The sequence below is a fragment of the Cryptomeria japonica genome, chromosome 5 (assembly GCF_030272615.1).
Source record: "Cryptomeria japonica chromosome 5, Sugi_1.0, whole genome shotgun sequence".
Lineage (NCBI taxonomy): Eukaryota > Viridiplantae > Streptophyta > Pinopsida > Cupressales > Cupressaceae > Cryptomeria > Cryptomeria japonica.
Window position 1 is genome coordinate 846653695 of NC_081409.1, and position 21111 is coordinate 846674805.

The 21111-nt window shown below is 37.0% G+C and overlaps 1 non-coding gene across 1 annotated transcript; it reads left to right on the forward strand.

Annotated features, from left to right (window-relative positions):
- Positions 1–20796: 20796 nt before the first annotated feature.
- Positions 20797–20869, forward strand: TRNAK-UUU (transfer RNA lysine (anticodon UUU)). Its single transcript has one exon. It is a non-coding gene; the product is annotated as a tRNA-Lys (tRNA).
- The last annotated feature ends 242 nt before the right edge of the window (positions 20870–21111 follow it).

Consider the following 21111-nt stretch of genomic DNA (forward strand, 5'->3'; position numbering starts at 1 on the left):
TCAGGTCCCCTCTGAAGAGGAAGGTATCTATTTTCCTTGGTATATGATTGAAACCTAATTTTTTGTTGTACCAAGTATAAATACCATTCTCAAAGGCCACCTCTAATAAATTATTCCTATTAACCCACTCTTTGAAATAAACCCGAGGTTGCAATTCCTTCTGTATCCCCCCTCTTTTCTCTAACATATAGAGAATATCATTGAAATATCCACCTATTGTTGAATGTGGTAAGGGAAAATGATTTAAAACACCATTCAATTCCATCTACACCTCCTTTTTCATATTAGTAGTAGTTGCACCATATACATTACTTAACATAAACCTCAAATTGCTATCCACACTTCTTATCACTGCACCAATCCAATTCTTACTCTCTATAAGAGGTTCAAAAGAGATCCTTCCTAGATTCCAAAGGATAGCTAACCCATAAGAGTCTCCCTTTTATTGAACTACTACTACTTCCCAAAACCCAATTATTTTCTTGGAAAACCTATCATTTCATCTTTGGTCAATTTTGTCTCCAACAATAAGATTATCTCCGCTTTGGCCAAGGAAATATCATGCTTGACCAAGCAATTTTTGTTAGGGGCATTCAAGCCCCTAACATTCCTTATTAGGAGTTTCATGTCTCCTTGGGAAGGATCTTCCCCTTCCCTACACTTAATAGAGTGGTGATCTTAGTTTGTTCTACTGTGGTACCATCCAACAATCTAAGCTTTGCCATATATTTTCTGACTCTCTTCTTACTTAAGAATTTTCCACAATCTAGTTTGTCCTTTTTGGGGCCACATTGGCAAATGCCCAATGTATATTCTCCCTTATTCCCTTCCTCTGATTCTTGATTAAATTATTCACCAAAAAGAGTATCTGGATCTTCTTCCTCATCCTCCTCTAGCTCAAGATTTTTATGAATCATCAATTGTTTTTCCTTTAGCATATCCTCATTTTCCTCTAATTGAGGTTGAGATATACCCCAAAATTCATAGATCGCTTCCAATTCTCTCCAGTATTCACTTCCTTATCCCCCACCTTTTGAATTTTGTTTTCTTTAACTGAGTTAGGAGCCATTGGTAGCCCTTTTTGTTCTACATCCTTACAAAGGGAGACTTCATTGGAAAACATGTTTACAAGGATCCTTATATTGAGGCTACCCAACTAACTCTCTACAAGAGTGATTAAAGACAATTGGTGATTGATTTCCTAACTAAGAGCCTCAGTCTCACTCCTAAGTTGGGTGAGATCCTCTTTATTAAAATCCCTTGATTCCATCCGAGGCTCACTTACCTTCTCACCAACATACCCTTCCATCATAGGAGTCTCTCCAGCTTCACTTGAAATTATATTATCATCTTCCACCACCAACTTATTTTCCTCTTTGCCATCTTTTCTTTGGACGGTTAGAATTGAAAAATTAATTCTACTATCTCCCTCCCCATTTGATGGTGGTTTCCCTTTTATAGTTCCACACAACCCCTTCCCTCATTAGGGTCTAAATAAGGGTTCACTCCTGCATCCACACGTTCCCTACTCCCCTCCACTGATAAATCCTTAAGTATTGAGCACCCAGTCATCATTTTCACCCTTAAGAAGCACCTACCAAGTTGTCTATCACTTAGAGCTTTCACTTTCTGGTGCCATCTTCCAAAATATGATAGAATCTCTAGTTCTTTATAGACCCCTAAATCTAAGTCTATCTCCACATAAGTGTTTTCCACATCCCCTATTTTCCATTGAGGAAACCCTCTTCCACCCCCAAAAAAGAACCTATGACATCACCTATCTATAATGGTGAAAATTTAGGGTTTCACCCAATGATGAAATAAAACCCTTAATTTTTGCTTAGGGACCACTACATTAAAGAGGGGTTAACCTAATAGATCTAGCCTCAAAATTAGCAAGGATAGGGCTAAGAATTATTCTTAGATTCATTGGTTAATATTTTATACCCTCTTTTTATGTTGAATTGTGCAAATGCTAAAAGTAGGGTGAATGTGCTAAAATTGAAGTAAATATGTATGAACAATGAGTCATGATCATCAAACAGAGTCATGTCACAGTAAATTGTCACTGTACCTTGTTTTATTCCAATATCCGAACACAGTCTCTTAAGCCAAATGGCCTCTTTACAAGCATGAGTAGCTGCCATATACTCTGCTTCAGTAGTGGATAAAGCAACCACAACCTGTCGCTTACTCATCCAACTAATTGCACCACCAAACAAAGTAAACACATAAGCACTGGTGGATCTTCTGCTATCAATATCACCTGCCCAATCTGAATCCACATAACCATGGATATCAAGGGAAGTCATGTCTCCAACTGAATTACCATGATAACACAAAGAATACTCTGAAGTACCCTTCAAATATCTGAAGACTCTTTTGACTGCATCCCAATGAACTCTACCAGGATTAGACATATATCTAGAAAGTACTCCCACTACTTGGGCAATATCTGGTCTAGTACAGACCATAGCATACATCAAGCTTCCAACCGCACTCTGGTAAGGCACTCTGCTCATGTCTTCCATCTCTAATGGGGATGTAGGACAATCTGAAATAGATAGTTTCATTCCAACTGTAAAAGGAACACTCAATGGTCTACAATTCTGCATGTTGAACCTCTGTAACACTGAATTCACATACTTACTCTGGCCTAGCCATAGCTTTCTGTTCACCCTATCTCTTCTAATTTCCATCCCAAGAATGTGCTTTGCTGCACCAAGATCTTTCATTTCAAATTTAGCAGCGAGCTGAGACTTCAGTTCTGAAATCATACATTTCCCTTTACCAATGAATAACATATCATCAACATACAATGCAATGAATAAGAAATGATCACCATAAGATTTATAATAAACACACTGATCTGATTTAGAACGTTCAAATCCCAAACTCAACACATATGTATCAAATTTCTGGTACCACATCCTAGGACTTTGTTTGAGGCCATACAAAGATTTCTTCAATTTACAGACCAAATTACTTTTGCCTTTCATCACATAGTGCTCTGGCTGTGTCATATAAATATCTTCCTCCAAATCACCATGAAGGAAAGCAGTTTTCACATCCATTTGCTCAACCTCTAAATCATAAGCAGTAGCAATAGAAAGCAAAAATCTAATGGACGTCATTTTTGCAACAGGAGAAAATATCTCACCGTAATCAACACCCTCAACCTGAGAGTAGCCTTTTGCAACCAACCTTGCTTTATACTTCTCAATGCTTCCATCTGAACCAATCTTTTTCTTGAACACCCATTTACAACCAACAGGTTTTTGTCCTTCAGGCAATGGTACAAGATCCCATGTATCATTCTTTTTCAAAGCTGCCATTTCTTCCTCCATAGCAATCTTCCAGGATTCTGCATCATTCATACCTAATGCCTCTTCTACAGATTTAGGTTCATCCACACTAGTATTCAGAGCAAAAATACATCTCCAATCATCAGGTGAATACCTTTCAGGTGGTTGTCTATGTCTTGTAGACCTTCGAACAAGCTGAGTTGGAGGTTCTTCCTCCTCTTCTGAAGATTCAGAGCTAGATGAGCTCTCCTCAAATTCTTGCCTATCTAGGGGTCTCGATTCAACTCTTTCAGGTGTAGAAGGAAGTTCAATCACATCTTCTTTTTTAGTCTGTTCTGGCTGCAATGTAACAGAAGGAGACTTAATTTCTCTAAAAATAACACTTCTACTGTGAATTACCTTTTGTGTAACAGGGTCCCAAAGCTTGTATCCTTTCACACCATAACTATACCCGATGAAGATACATTTCACAGCCTTGTTCTCCAACTTTGTTCGCTTCTCCTTTGGCACATGTGCATATGCCTCGCAACCAAAAACTCTAAGATGTCTCAATGAAGGCTTGTGACCTGACCATGCTTCCATAGGCGTTTTATCAACAAGAGCTGATGTAGGAGACCTGTTAATCAGGTAGCAAGCAGTGGCAACAGCTTCAGCCCAAAACTTTTGTTCGAGACCAGCACCACTCAACATACTCCTAGCCTTCTCCATCAGTGTCCTGTTCATTCTTTCTGCAACTCCATTCTGCTGTGGAGAATATGGAGTTGTCTTCTGCCTATTAATTCCACAGTCTTTACAAAATCTATCAAAATCATTAGAGAAAAACTCACCGCCATTATCAGTTCTCAGACATTTTATTTTCTTTCCAGTCTGCAACTCAACCATTGCTTTAAATTCTTTAAAACGACTAAAAACTTCAGATTTACTCTTTAGAAAATATACCCATGTCCTTCTACTAAAATCATCAATAAATGAAACATAATATGTGGATTTTCCAATCGAAGAGACATCTACTGGACCAAACACATCAGAATGGATAAGATCCAAAACACCACAAGTTTTATGAGAACTCGAGTAAAACTGAACGCGGTTTTGTTTTCCATAAATGCAATGCTCACAGAAATCAAAGTCAAGATTACAATCATTCAAACCTTCAACAAGATTTTTATTTTTCAAGGTCCTTAGACCCTTTTCTCCAATGTGGCCAAGTCTCTGGTGCCATAACATAGTCTTCTCTGCAGGTAACTTTGCTTCAGACGAAAGAGCACCCTTAGGTACCCAAAAACCATTTCCATCTACTGAAGGTGAAACCTTCAAATCTTCCAGTGAAGTATCCACAGATTTACTTTTTACAGAAGTGTTATTACACTCAACAGTGTATGCTTCAAGCTTATACAAAGTGTCAAACCTGACACCTCTAGCAACTACCATAGCACCCTTAATCATCTTACATCCTGTTTTAGAAAAGACTACCTGCACACCTGCATCTATTAGTTTGCTCACAGATAACAGGTTTCATTTTAATCCAGGGATATGCAACACACCATTAATCCTTTTTATTCTACCATCAGAAAACCTGATTCTAACTTTACCTCGACCAACAATGTCTCGATGTGAATCATCACCCAAGTACACCTTACCTCCATTAAATCCTTCATATTCAGAAAACCAATCTCTATTGGAAGTCATATGAAAAGATGCACCTGAGTCAATTAGCCAGGCATCATTACCTGCATGAGTCGCCAAAGCCGCAATAAATGCATCGCCATCTTCCTTGTCGGACTCAGAATCAGAATCGAACTTTTTCTTTTTCTTCTTCTTTTCTTCTTTGCAGTCCTTATGGATGTGACCCGGTTTACCGCAATTCCAGTAAATGACTTTGGACTTTCTAGGAGATTTTGATCTCCCTTTGGATTTGGATTTGCCGCGCTTCTCATTCTTCTTGCCTTTCTCTTTAGGTCTTCCACGAACGGTTAGGGCTTCCTTTGAACTGATGGATACCTTCCTTCGCATCTCTTCATCGAGTAGGGCATCCACCACATCTTCAGATTTCAAAACAACAGAAGTACTACCGATAGCCATAACAAGAGAATCCCACGAATTAGGCAAAGAACAAAGCAAGATCTGACATTTCTCCTCCTCGTCCATCTTAACACCGACAGATACTAATTGAGCCACCAACATATTGAATGCTTCCAGGTGGTCTGCAATTCGTCCACCCTCTTCCATCTTCAAGGAATACAATTTCTTTCTTAAGAAAATTTGATTTAATAAAGATTTCACTTGATACATCTCACCAAGCTTAGTCCATAGCTTCTTTGCAGAGTTCTCTCCATGGACATTTATTAGAACAGAGTCTGCCAGGCACAGTCTGATTAGACCCTTGGCTTTTCGGTCCATAACATCATACTGAGCTGCCGCAGTAGGATCTGAGGGCCTTTGGACATTCGCATCAATAGCATCCCAAAGATCTCGATCTATTAGCAAATATTCCATCTTCAACTTCCACATCTCAAAATTACTTCCATTAAATTTCTCCACCTTTATTCTCCCTGACGAACTCGCCATCTGAATATTCCTGCAACAAGATCAAAAAGTGTCTTCTGCACAAGCTCCCACTCAAATCTGGATTAGTTCAAAAAACCCAACTGCCCACAATTGAAACCAAAGGTGATCAGGCTCTGATACCACTTGTAAGGAAGTTAAGTAGCGAAAACAACTTCCTACACTAACCTTGAGAGGAGGGTAATGCAAAACTTTTTCAGATCATTACAACAGTTACAGAAAATAGAAATAGATATAATAGCATTCATACCACAACACAATGATTTACGTGGGGAAAACCCTTTCGGGAGAAAAACCCCACCCTCCAAAAGCAGCTCAATATTTTATTCAGCAATCAAAAACAGATTACAAAATACTCGCAGAGCAAGCTCTTCGCAGGAGTATCACTAATCAGAGATTCAGAGGCAACTCAATAGCCATAAGACTCTTACACACAACCTCTATCTCACACACCTCATAAATAGGAGATACAATACAAGAAACCGTCAAACGGTATTACAAAACCATGGGCTAAAACCACCCAATAAGGTGTAGCCGACCTTATCTCCCTTCTATGACATGTTAAAGCACACATCAACACGTGTCGCTCCCTTTTACAGCTCATTTATGTATTCGATACAAATTATTTTTCCTATTTCAGGAGTACAAACTTCCGGAGGCCATAACTTGAGAACCGGGTGTCCGATTGACGAACCGTTTGAAGCGCCGGAAAGCTCGCGAAGTGCTCTATCACCTCGTAACCCGTTTCACCGGTTACGGCCACTTTTCAGGGCATTTCAGAGCCTCTAAAGTCACCAAATTTAAGTTTAAACATTTTATTGCACCCCTCCAAGACGAAAACTTTAATATCTTCAAAACTAGCTGTGACCTTGCGACGCAACTTTACCGGAATGCTTATCTAGCCAACCAGAAGCTTCAGGGAGAGTTTCGCACCATTTCATGCTCAAATGAAAACTTACTATAAATAGTAACCTCACATAAATGCAAGGTTGAGACACCATTTTTCCCAACACTAAAGGGGAAATGCAATGCAAAATGCAAAATGCGCCAAGGCGGGTGCTAAACTAGTTGTGAAATTGTACCACCTTAGCAAGTGCGTACAATTTACGACGCTACATTTAGCCCCCACTTTAGTGGTCATATGAACAGTACGTGCATATGGAAGCTAAAGTACAGGAAAGTAAACATTATTTGAAAAAGGATATATCCATAAGTTGTCAGACAAAGCCCCCAGCGGTATCTGCAGTACACAGTTAGGAACCGCACCCTACAAAACACACGTTAGATCACAAAATCACCTAATGCTTACTAAGGAAGGTGATGAAAATTCGAGGGTAGCTATATGCCCCCCCCTATTTCGGCTTGCTAATTTTAGTGAGTTGAAACAGGGTATCATGTTTACCACTTCGAATTGTTAAAGAATATTGATGACAAATGCTCACAAGAAGATTTGATATGAGATCAAAAACTAATGGAGAATCATTTGGTAAGAAAGAGGACTAAATCTCAATTCCAACACAACAAAGAGTGTGAGGATTTGAGAGTTCTCTAACACAAGATGAAGGATGTAAATGGAAACAAAATGCAAAGAGAAGAAAAGAAAGGAAAAAAGCATGAATACACACATCGGTGATCCATGAGAAGAATAGTGAGAGAGAAAACATGGACTTCTCGCCCCTAGATCTTGTCTAGGTGATCCATGGGAAAAAGGACATGGAAAACTAGCCCCTAGAGTCTGTCTAGGTGATCCATGTAAGGGAGGAGAGTGAGAAAGTCTAGCCTTATGCCGCTAGTTCCACTCCACCTCGTGCATGTGTGTGTAAGTGAGGTTAGAAGCACCTCATAGGAGTCTATGCCCGAGTATGCTACAACCTGTATATGTATAGTACAAAAGCGTGACATCTCGCTCTAAGAATTTGTGCTCTGGTTCCGAGAATAATCACCTTGCATAAAAGAAAAATGGAGACATCTCACTCTAAGAGTCTGTGCTCTGGTTCCGAGAATGACCCATTGCTCAAAAAGTGTAATGTTTATGTCATAAGCAAAGTAGAACAAGGATACCTACCTTCATCACAAAAGAAGATACCCCAAAAATGCAACAATGTCATAGATCCAAGCAAGGGAGTTTTTGCACTCTTTAAGCAAGGATAAGATAGTTGAAAAGGGATATCTTGTAGTATGTGTAAAGGAGATCCTTAGAGGAGAAGAGATCTTTGTACAAAAGACGCCTATCCCCGAGAGGAATTGTTTTAGACAAATATAACACCTTCTAGAATAAGACAAAGAAGAGAATAAGAATGTAATACTTCCTTCTTTTGCGAGGTGAAAGTGATTCTTAATGAAGGATGACGCTCTTTTTAACCCAATTGGGAGAGTGAATTCATTATGGATGTATTTTACCAAATGCAAAAGAGGTTGTAGTCAAGGAATTACACCTCTTGTAAGAGAGAATCCTTGAACAAACAACAACAAATGCATACAAGGAATAACATCAAGTAATAAAGTTCACACCATCCATGAAATAGGAAAAAGTGGATCCTTAGATAAAAATAAGAAAAGATCATTGCCTCCCAAGGATAAGGTCAATGAGAAGGACTTACTCAATCTTCCAGGGAGAGATTTAGACATGAACAAAATGTACTACATACTCACATGAGTTCATGCAAGCAAGACATTAGTGTATGTAAAATTCTCCTCACAAGAAATGGGTAGGATAAGAAAGAGAATACACATCTTCTCCCATATCTAGGAAAAGAGAATTCTAAAGCAAAGATGATCAATATTTCCACACTATTACCCCATAGGAACAAGAGATAACATAGAAAAATTAGGCTATTGTGTTGCTTCAAAAATATGATTGCACTTGAAATTGTACCATCATGAATGACAATGAGCCCCCAGTAAATGAGCTACCAATGTCACATAATGATGAGCAACATAATAGCCATTAAGGTTATTTAAAGACATGATAGATTGAATGAGGTATTTGAATATGACATGCTGAATGCTCAACTATAAGTGAGATCAAAAACATGTATAAGGTGATAAAAATTGAAGAAGGACAGTTACGAGAAATCTTAGAAGAAAGATGAGTGTAATTTATTAGAGCCTTATCCCTGGAGGAAAGGACTTTATGATGAATAGGAGATAAAGATTCATAAGTGGATTTAGAAATTTGAGGGGAGTCATAAAGAGATTTGTTCATCGCCAAGATTTCCTTATGAGGGGAATGAGAGTTGATAGAAGTAGAAGATGATTTAGTTGAAGTGAGATCATCATCACTACTAAATATAGCATTCACATTGAGAGATGGTCTTTTAGATGCTTTGGTGGGCTTAGAAAGATTATATCCAAGTCCAAATGAATATTCATGCATGTTATGTTCTAAAGGAACTTTAATTCCTTGTTCATTTGTGCCACAACCATTTCCACTATAGCCGCTCTTAGCCAAAATCTGAAAACCACGACCATAACGATTAGCCATTTTAGAAAGAGAAGGTGGTTTTTCATAAGACAAAGAATCAAATTCTTCAGAATTAGAGATGTGAGGAGAAGAAGTTTGAGAAGCGGCCATAAAATTATTGCTCATAGGTTTAGGTAAGACAGATTGATCTCTAGTTTCTTCCTTCTTTTTAACTTTAAGCTCTCTAGGAGGAACCCTATACTCACCTACAAAGGTGGGATTGAAATCAAGAGATCCCCAATCGTCTTTTGCGAGAACCTTCTCAGGATCAAAAGACTTTTCATGTGTAGATTCAAGTTGAGAAGAATCTTCTTCAGGAACTTCAGACTCATCCAAAGAATTTTGATTATCAGAGGGTAATGATTCATCCATAGGTATCTTGTTTAACGAGTCATCACTAGAAGAGGAAGGCTTAGAAGAACTCCCTTTGGAAGTAGATGTTTGCAAACAAGCTTGAAAATTAGTATCACCTATCAAGGTATATGTCTTATTATTATAAATAAATTTAACTTGTCTATGCAATGTAGAGGGGACAACTTGCATACTGTGAATCCAAGGTCTCCCTAATAACAAGTTGTATGTTAGATTTCTTGACATAACATGGATAGGAGTAGGCAAAGTAACAGGTCCCACTGTGATGGGTAAGGTGATAATACCTAATGAAGACTTAGCCACATTATCAAAGCCTCGAATGGGATGAGAGTCAGGCTCAATAAGGGATGTTTCCACATTCATCTTATGCAATAGATTAATGCTACACACATTAAGGCCAGAACCATTATCTACCAGTGTTCGTCTTATAGCAGTGTGATTTATGATAACCACAATCATCAAGGGATCATATTGATGTTGAATTTCACTAGTAGGCAACTCATCTTGAGTAAACACAATTTGAGCTTTAGGATTCATCACAGAGTTAACCAAAGACACTATATTACTAGATGTATTAGGTGGAGGAACATTCAAATCTTTCAAGGCATCTTGTAACATTCCATGATGAGCGGAAGAAGTTTGGATCAAATCCCAAAGGGATATCTTAGCAGGGGTAGCTTTAAGTTGTTCTATGAGATCATATTCCTTACCAAGAACTTGTGAAATACGTGGAGCTTGCGGAAGAATTGGTTGAGGATTAGGAAGAGAAACTGGAGTAACAGGAGGAGGATTAGGCTGCCTATTATTTCTAGTATTATAGGTATGAGCAACTGCATTATAACTCTCTCTAGTCAGTTGCTTAGCATACTCATAAGGGCTCTTAGTAGAATAACCTCCTTGCATAGTAATAATAGGTTTGTTAGGAGTGCAAAAAGAATCATTAGCATAAACACCTTGAACCACTAAGATAGGCTTATTTAAAGGTTGAGAATTTTGAGAAGGATAAGCACCTTGGACAGTGAAGAGAGGTTTGTTAGGTGTTTCATTCACATGTATCAAATTGATTGAGGATGGTTTAGAGGAATGAACAGAAGTGTTGGAATAATAGTTGATGGTCTTCTCTTGCACTAAAATCTCATCATGGATTAAATCAATTTTAGGAGAGAGACAAGGGGTAGGCATTGATGTTCTAGTAGGCAGAGTAATACTAGGAAAGGTCATGTCATCCTCTATCATCAAAGGATCTACATGGGGAATAAAATCTCTAGGAGAAGGATCAACATTACTCTCTAAAGTCTCACTCTTGAGAGGGAGATCTTTGAAAGAGATGTTAACCATCTTGCCTTGAACTAGGGTTTCCTTATGAGTAGAACCAAGTTGAGGAGAGGGAGAATAATTGAGATTCAAGGAAGGTGAGAAACTATCAAGGGAGTTTTCAATCTTGATTTCATCCCCTTTGGCTAGGGTTCTCTCATGGGGTAGAGAATAATCTACACCTTCTAATGGTTCATCCCAAATAGTGAGGTTGTTGAAAGGAATGTTTGAAGTATTGTCAATTTCGGGAGAGGAGATAACATTGTTTATTAATTCCTCATCCTTAGGAGGGAGAGCATCAATAGATGTGTTAAAATCATCCTCTTTCCTCAAAATATGTTCAATATGATCTTTAGGGGAGAGAGAATTAAGGAAATTGCTTATTATTTCATCTTCTTTCTCTAAGGGATGCTTATGGGTAAGACAAACTTTAGGAGAAGGGTAAGCATTTATCATTAATTCATCATCTCTAGTGGGAATTTTGTTGGAAAAGGAAATGCCATCACTAGGAAATGTAGGGATAATGTCATCTTCTTGCACAAAAGGATCCTCATGAAGGGAGTGTTTTTTAGGAGGAACATGAACATATTTCTCCAAAGATTCATGCTTAGGAAGGAGATCTTTGAAAGAAGTGTTCATAACCTCTTGTTGCACTAACATGCCCCCATTGGAAGGACCAACTTTAGGAGAAAATAAGTCAATGTCCATCAATACCTTTTCACTTAGAGAGGCATCATGTAGGGAAGGTGATGTAACATTAAGAAAGGTGTTTATGATATCATTCTCTTCCTCTAGGATAGCTAAATAGGAAGGGCACATTTTAGGAGAATTGTCAAGATCACTCTTAAAGTCTTCATCCTTAGAGCATGGGAGAGTCTCAAAGGGATTGGTAGCAAATCTTTTAGGCACTAAAATGTTGTTATAGATGGGGGGAGGTTCTTTAGGAGAAGGAAAAATTGAAACAAGGGAAGCTAACCCATTATCACATCTATGAAATGAATGCATCATGACATCAATTTTCCTCTTTCAAATGATAACACATGCAAAATAGAAGGAAATGTTTAATTTTAACCAATGCAAGCACTTAGAATGTAGATTTAGAAAATTAAATTTATGATTCAAATGAGTTCCTAAATCAGATTTGAAATTATTGATCTCAATTAAGCTATCCACAAGTTCAACTTTGAATTGAAAAATTAAGGTTTTTAGCAAATATTTCCTCCAAATTTTTGAATCTTGCAAGAAATTAAAACTTGTAAATACAAATTTGATTTTGAAATAGCATAAACACTCAAATTTGAAAACATAAATCAGAATTAGAGAAGATTGGAATTCACGTCGGGTTCACCAAAATGTGTAGGGGAAAAAGTGAGACTAGGCCAACATGCCCTAATCCTACCTTTTGATACACATTGTGGAATACGAAAGAGCCTAGAGGTATCACACAATTGGCTACTTCTTTTTGTGGAAGAGAGAGCCATGGGCTACCTATTAGGATTTCTATTCCTTTGTTGCAAACGATAGATAGAATGATGCAAGTTCAACTATTAACCCTAAAGTGTAAGTATGAACTAGTAACAAGATTGCAGAATTAGTATTAAACAATGGAAAGCTGTAAACACAAGGACAAGACAAGAATGCAGATGCGTTCCTGGAGTTAAAATTTGAGTGAAAATGTTCGGGACGGGGGCGCAGGTGCCACTGTCCTGATTCTGCTCCTGAAACTGTTGTTTTGCAACCTGAAAAGCTGTCAGAAAATGCTGAAACTTGCTGTCTGATAGAGGGACTAGGGTGCCCAGCACCACTGTCCCAGGGACCAGGGCACCCAGCGCCCCTGTCCTGGCAGGACCAGGGTGCCCCACGCCCCTGTCCTGGTCTTCTACCCTGGATTTCGGTGTGTATCTTAGTTTTCGTCTGCTTCCGCCGGATCTGCAATTTGCGGCATCGTCCGAATCCCAAAATCTGCACTTATATCTGAAAGGGTATGGTGGGTGGCTATATAGGGTTTTGCCTTAGTCAAACCCCCGCTTCGGTGATTTCCACCTCCACAAATAGCCAAGTTATATTGTAACAGTAATGTGTGTGCAGACCCAACCCCAAGGGAGGGGTACAAGCCAATCTTCAGTCGGTGATCCCTTATTTCTCTTCAATGTCTTCAAATCCCTAAATGGATGAATGAAATTGATGAATGCTTGATGGATGGATTTTCAATGTTGTTGAAGTCTTCAAAGATTTTCTCTTTCGCTGCATAGAAGGTCCCCTGAAACCAAAATTCGGATCCTTTCAAATGAAGAAAGAGAGCTCTTATATATGAAACCTTAGGTCTTAATTTCAACTTTTTGCCGACCTAGAGATTGAATCTCCCACCAATTTCTTGGGGTTAAGCTTTATTTTATGATTGGATCGCTCTCCTAAAATTTCAGGAAAAATGTCCGGGACCATGTGCACTCCGGGCGCCATGGTCCTGACAACTTTTCACCAAATTTTCAGGGCCATCAGATATGATGATTTTAGAGAGAATCCCGAAGTTATAGGTGATTTCAAGATGTTTTGACCCTTGAAATCAAGCCCCCAAGTTCAAAATAGGACCTAATTAGGGTTTTTGATTAAATGATGTATTGGAGGAATAAAATGAAAGGGGCACACTTTAATGAAAAGGGCCCAACTTTATGATATGGGAGATGATGAAATAGAACCTTAGACCTAATTAATTTAATTAATTAAGTGCTAAAGGGGAAATGAAATGCAAAATGCAAAATGCGCCAAGGTGGGTGCTAAACTAGGTGTGAAATTGTACCACCCTAGCAAGTGCGTACAATTTACGATGCTACAATCACATATATTGTATTAAATGTCATAGACATGACAAAAATCTATGCACACACACATTCTTTCATATGAATGATGTAATTTTACTCCACAATGATTGAATGAAGAATTTGTAGCCTTGAAGATATTTGAAAATGTTTGATGAACACTTCATAGATGCACACATACTTGATTTCTTAGAGATGGAGAGTGAGAATGAGTGGATGAAATTAGGTTGATCAAATGTCTTTGTATAGGGGTATCTAGGTCATTTATCAATTAGACCGACCTCCATCGGTCATACAAAGTCATAAAGTTGATTTCCCATTGGAGAGATAGGGCCCATCTCCTATTTAAAAATAGGGCCCAACTAAGAGCTACCATGGTTTTGATGGCTCCGGTCCTAGGACTAGCACATGCCTTGGTCCTTCTCAGTCAGGGACCTTGATTTAGCACCAAGGAGAAGGATAACACTCTAGGAAATCAATTGGTGGGTGTACATGGCATCAAAATTGGAGTTAAGACATTGAATGTACTTGGATAGGAGATGAGGGGGAGACATGTTAAAGTAGGGGCACAAAGGTGTCAATTGGCCCGATGATATTTTACAATTCTACATTTAGCCCCCACTTTAATGAGAATATAAGCCTATGCAAATACTCGTGGTAAAGTAGATGAAAGAGATGAAGGAGAGGAGCAATGAGGAGCACAACCACAAGGAGTATAAGTCATTAGTAATATTGAGGAACTAAGCCCCCAATCATAGGATCTTAAACTCACTCAAATGCATTCAAGAGTGCACAAAACAAGACAAACACAAGAAAAGGAAAATAAAGAAAAAGGCAAAAGACAAAATACACATACACAAAAAGATAAAAACAAAAAAAAAACCTCAAGTCAACTAGCTGAAGAGACCTTGATATCAAAATGTCTCAACCACTAATATCATTCTTTAAAAATTCCATCTCAAGAACACACGTGATCACATAAAAGAGCAAGAGCATGTATCATCCATTAACTACAAATAACAAAGCTATGATCTCCTAAGAAGAAATGAAGAAGCATCGATACACATTCTAGATGTGTTTTTATAGGTGATCCATGAGAAGAATGATGAGAGAGGCCATGGATACACATTCTAGATATGTTTTTCTAGGTGATTCATTTTGGGGAGGCGAGTAGGAATAGTCTAGATGTTTTTTGCTAGTTCCACTTGTCCTCGTGCATGTCTACAGGTGATATTTAGTTTCAAGTGTATAGCATCTCGTATAAGAGTTTGTTTTCTCTAGTTTCAAGCATGCTTCAAATATTTTAAGATTTAATTAAAATTCAAATGCCAAGGGGCAAGTATGGTTTTAGGAACATCTCGTATAAGAGTTTGTTTGCTCTGGTTTCAAGAATGTGTAACCCCATTTAAGAAAAATATATGACTGGTTTCAAGGACATCCCATGTAAGAGTTTTTTTTCTCCAGTTTCAAGAATGTGCACCTCATCTAAGACATATATTTAAATGATACGTCTAGTCTTGAGCACGAAACATATTGTGTAAGAGTTTTGTTTCTATGGTTTCAAGATTGAACACCTCTTTTAAGACATTGCAAAAATATAGTACACTATAGTACAAAGAGGGAAATATGTATGCCCCCTGCCCACTTAAGATGTAACATAGTTCTATGTTGATGTCTTAAGGAAGCTTAGAAACAAGGATACCCACCTTCAACACCAAGGAGATATCCTTTAGGAAACAATTATCATAAATTCAAGCTCAAGAGGAAATACTCTTACAAGAAAGAATAAGATAGTTGAAAAAGAGATATCTTGCAACAAGTGTAGAAAGGATCCTTGGAGGAGAAGAGATATATTCTGAAAATACATCTACCTCGAAGAAGATTTTCTTCAACAAACATAACATCTTCTACCAAACAAAGGAAGGAGAACAAGAATTAATATCTTCCTCCTATTGTTAGATGAAAGGGATTCTTGATGAAGGATGACATGCTTTTGACCTAATATGAGGGGTGAGTTTATAATATATATACATTGCCAAGTGAAAAAGAGGTTGTATCCAAGTACATACACCTCTTTCATAAGATAAAATCCTTGAGAAAATAACTTCACAGAATGAATGACATCAAATCATAAGAAAACACCACTCAACAAAAGAAAAGCGGATCCTTAGAAAGGAAAAGAGAGAAAGATCATTTCCCCCCAAGACTAGAATAATGACAAGAATTACACAGCCTCTGAGGAGAGATTAGACATAAGCAAATTCACAATGTACTCACATGAAGGAATATTCAATGCAAGAAAATACATTAATATATGTAAAATGAAACTCTAAAAAAGAGGTGATCTTCAAAGAGAAAGAGAAAGATTTAGATGAAGGATCACATACTCCCCTAAGGAGAGATTAATCATAAGTGCCATACCATTCCATTCAAGAAAGGATATCAAAACACAAACAATACAACTCCTAAAGGAAATAGTGAACCTTAGATAAAGAGAAGAGATAGGATTTAAGATTCTTGCCCCCCAAGTACAAAGGCAAGAATGAACTATGTTTTTGCCCCAAGATGTTTGCTATTGAAAAAACATCACCTCTTATGACAAAGAACCCTTAACGAAGGTAACTACTTGTGTCATAGGGTGAGGAGAAACATAATAGGAACTTTAATGTTATTTGAAATGAATATGAAAAATATGCCATCCATTATTGCATGCTACTTTTATGTTATTTTTATGGTCTTCAAAGTTGCAACTAGGAAATATGAGAAACTTAAAATTTGGATCTGAACTGGGAGGACCAGGGCACTGGGCACCATGGTCTTGGGATAGGGGCACTGGGTGCCATGGTCTTGGGATAGGGACATTGGGTGCCTTGGTCCCTGGGTACAAAGTTGAAGTTTATGTCTTTGTTTAGGGAAAAGAGGAGAAATCAAGTTGACCTAAAGAGGGTTGGACAAAACACCACCTTGTTGTGATATCATAGTTAAATGAAAAAATATAAATTCACTAGACAATGGAGGAGGGGATGTTGACAAAGAAAGAGGTTATAAATCTTGCTTTTTATTTAAAAAGTGGGGTTTCTCATGACTTTCAAGACTTTGTTGCACACATCCTAAAACTTGTCCATTGTATCCCATGTGTAGGATTAGCGGAGAGTTTACTCTTAGGTGTAATTGGATTGAAGTTTAAAGAGGACCAATAAATATCTATACACGTGTTAGGATAAAATTTTTGAGTATCAAATTTAGTCATCTTAGATTTTCTACAAAAAGGTGTGAAATCTAATGACCCCCAATCATCCTCCAAGAGTTCTTCTCTAAGAAATTCTTTAGTAGGAGATGGTGTATTTTTCCTAATTGGCGAGAGGATTGTAGGAACTAGAAAATTATATTGCGCTTCAATTTGTATATTCTTGTCAACGTCCACAACAAACATTTAATTATTACATATGTAAGGAATTGCATGATAATTAGGTTGACAATTCACCCCGTCCTTAACAATAATTATGGGTTCTTCAACAACATGAATAAAATTGATTGGATCTTGGTTAGGTTATTCATCTTTAGGAGAGAGATCATTTAAAATATGATGGGAAACGATGTTATCCTCTTGTTCTAAAATATCTTCATGACAAACCTTAAGAAAGGGACTATCATATCTCATTGATGCTTCATCTCTAAGAGAAAGGTAATTGAAATAAATAGAAGGTGAGGTACTATTAAAGGAATTTTCACTCATATCACCTTATTTTACCATATTATCATCCTCTTTCACCAAGGTACCCTCATGAAGGAGGAGCATATTAAGAGAATAATCTACACCATCCTCTAATGACGTTCATCCCAAAGAGAGATTATTGAGAGAAGTGTTAACAACTATTTTCTTGCATTAATATGTCCTATTTAGGGAGAGAAAATTTGGGAGATGATTCATTGAAAGTCTCATAAAGGGGATTTTCACAAATCTTAAATCGTTGCAACTTAAGAGCATCCTCTTGCAAAAAGAAATTTGACAATTTTTCTAATTTAAGAAAAATGAAACTTGCAATGAAAGAAGCTAATCTAAACACAATTAAAAATGCATGAAATAATTTTCTTTTTCTTTTTTATTCTTTTGAAAGATGCAAATTAGAAGATGCAATATAATAATGAACTAGATCTAAAAACACAATTTAACAATTATGCAACCCACAAGTCAATTTTAGAATTATAAATTAGGGTTTTTATGCAATTCAATTGAGAATGAGATCTATGAGTGCAAATTTGACTTTTAAATTGCATAAATCATCAGATATGAAATAATTAATCCAAATTAGATAACCCACAAGTTCAATTTTAGAAAAAATAGGGTTTTTGTCAATTTAACCTCTAAATGTATGAAAATCAAACTTGTAGATGTGAATTTGAATTTGAAAATGCATAAACACTTAGATCTAACAACATAAATTAGAAATTAAGGTGTTTCATGTCAGGTTCACCGAAATGTAATGGTGAAAATTTAGGGTTTCACCAAATGATGAAGTAAAATCCTTAATTTTTTCTTATGGACCACTACATTAGAGAGGGGTGAACCTAATAGATCTAGCCTCAAATCAACAAGGATAGGGTTGAGAATTCTATTTAGATTCACTAGTTAAGATTTGGTATTCTCTTTTTAAGTTGAATTGTGAAAATGTTGAAATTAGGGTGAATGTATTGAAATTGAAGTAAATATGCATGAACGATGAGCTAAGATCATCAAACGGAGCCACAAACTTGGATCTGAGTAATATATGAGTATTTGGATATGTTCCTAGAAGGTTGTCTTGAATTGTAAGGACCAGAATGCTCATCACGCTGGTACTCTACACTTTTCATTGTCCAAAGGGGAATCTATTCGTCTTTGTGAATTATGCCGATCCTGAAAGTTATAGCTTTGCAGTTGTTCCTGCACACAATAAAGAAGAGAAAATGGTTGGGAATAGGGGTTTGCCTAAGTCAAACCTCAGTTTAGGAATTAACCTTGAATCAAATATTGCAAATATTGAAATAAATAATGAAAAGATATACCTCAGATCTACAATTATTGATGATGATGCTTTGCTTCTTGAATGTAAGCACATATGTTGTATGAAATGGCATGGACATGACAAAAACCTAATCAGACACACATGCTTGCATATGAATGATGCAATTTTGCTCCACAATTGTTGGATGAAGAATATATGCAACCTTGAAGATCTTTGAAAATGCTTGATGAACACTTCACAGATGCACAAATACTTGATTTCTTGGAGATGAAAAATTATAATTCTTGGATGAAATTAGGTTGATAAAATGTCTTTATATAGGCAGATCTAGGTCATTTACCGACTAGGCCAACCTCCAACGGTCATGCAAAGCCATAAAGTTAATTTCTAGCCGAAGAAATAGGGCCCAACTAAGAGGGACCATGGTGTTAGGCGCTCTGGTCCTAGGACCAAGGCGCTAGTGCCCTGATCCTTCTCAGTCATGGACCTTGATTTAGCCTTTGGGAGAAGGATAACATTCCAAGAAATCAACTAGTGGGTGTACATGCCATGAAAATTGGAGTTAAGGCACTGAACGGACTTGTATATGAGATGAGGGGGAGATATACTAAAGTAGGGGCACAAACATGAGGTGTAAATTGGCCCGGTGACAATTTACAATGCTACACTATCCTTACAAGGGCTTTCTCATTCCAAAATTCAGCGAGTATATCTATCAAATCGAGCCACATTGGGGTTTTCTTAAACTTATATTGAGTGGGGTCAAAGTTAGGGGTCCAATTGATTCTTTGAAAGCTAGATCCTTTGAAAAATAAGGGTTTTCCATATAAAATTTTGAAATTAAAATTAAAATCTATACAGTCAATAAGGAAGAAAGCATTCTGGAGAGGGTGAATACTTAACTTTCTTGAGAAGGAATTCCTCCACCAATCCATGATCTCAACATTGCTCCCTCCATCACCACACCACTTAACTAGCAAAGCTTTCTCCTATAGTCGATTAGCGTTTGGGGCTAACAAATCAAATGGCATGACAAAGAGCTTACTTCCAAGACTCTTTCTTGAACTAATTCCTTTATCTTTTTTAGATTCCTTAGAGTTCAACATCCTCATATTTATCAACCCTAAAATTTTCCTCCACCTTCAGGACCCATATTGAGCTTGATTCATTGATTTTCTTTGTCTATCTAACCCTTCTTGATCCGATCCTGACCAAGGATATGGCACCTTGGGTGCTCTATAATTTGGATTAGCTCCTGAGTGTCTCCCAAGGCTTTGAATGGATGACCATCCACCTTTGCCAAGGGGTACCCTGTTAGATCCTCAAACAAATGTAGGCATATTCTGATTTGACGTGGTGTCGTTTAAGTTTCTAAATCCTCCTATATATTGTCAAAAGTTTTGTATATTATAAAAATTAATCTCAACTTATGTAATTGCCTCAACATCATCATTACCTTGGGAAAAATGAAATGAATGATGAAAAATATTGTTGTATTATTAAAGGGCACCGTTTAATTTAATGTACACCTTCACTATACAGTGAAATTTACATGTCTTCAAAACGAGGTTAAGTTCAACATGTGAAAAAATGTGGAATGTTATCATTAAAAATTTATATTCTAATATTTCATTTAATCAATTGAATGTATAAAAAGATGTTATTTTTTTTGGCAAAATTAAATTTTACACTTATCATTTTAAATATAAATTAATAAGAAAATAGGAAAAAGACACTTTTACAATTATTTTAAATAAAAATTACACATTAATTATATTTTCTTTTTTAATTCTTTAAAATGATTAATTCAACTAATTGAAGAGTAATATCCTCTTGAAGGACCTAAGTGTAATCGATCTTGCAAAACACTGATTTGTCCTGTAACAAATTGATTAACCTTTGTAAACGTGCGGATGTATATTTAATTAATAATTATGTTTCAAATCAGTAAAAAGTCGGCCGTCTTAGCTCAGCTGGTAGAGCGCGTGGCTTTTAACCACGTGGTCGTGGGTTCGATTCCCACAGACGGCGGTGTACGATAACACTACAAATACATATAATGGTTTCGTTCTCGAATTTTAGGACTTTCATACTAATTAAGTGTCTACCTTTGATCACAAAAAATAAAATTTTAGGATTTGCATAGTAATTATATTATAGTGAAAGATATTTTCATGAGTAATATGGAGCAATGTAAATTTGAGAATAACACTACAAATACATAATGGTTTCGCTTTCGAATTTCAGGACTTTCATACTAAATTAAGTGTTTA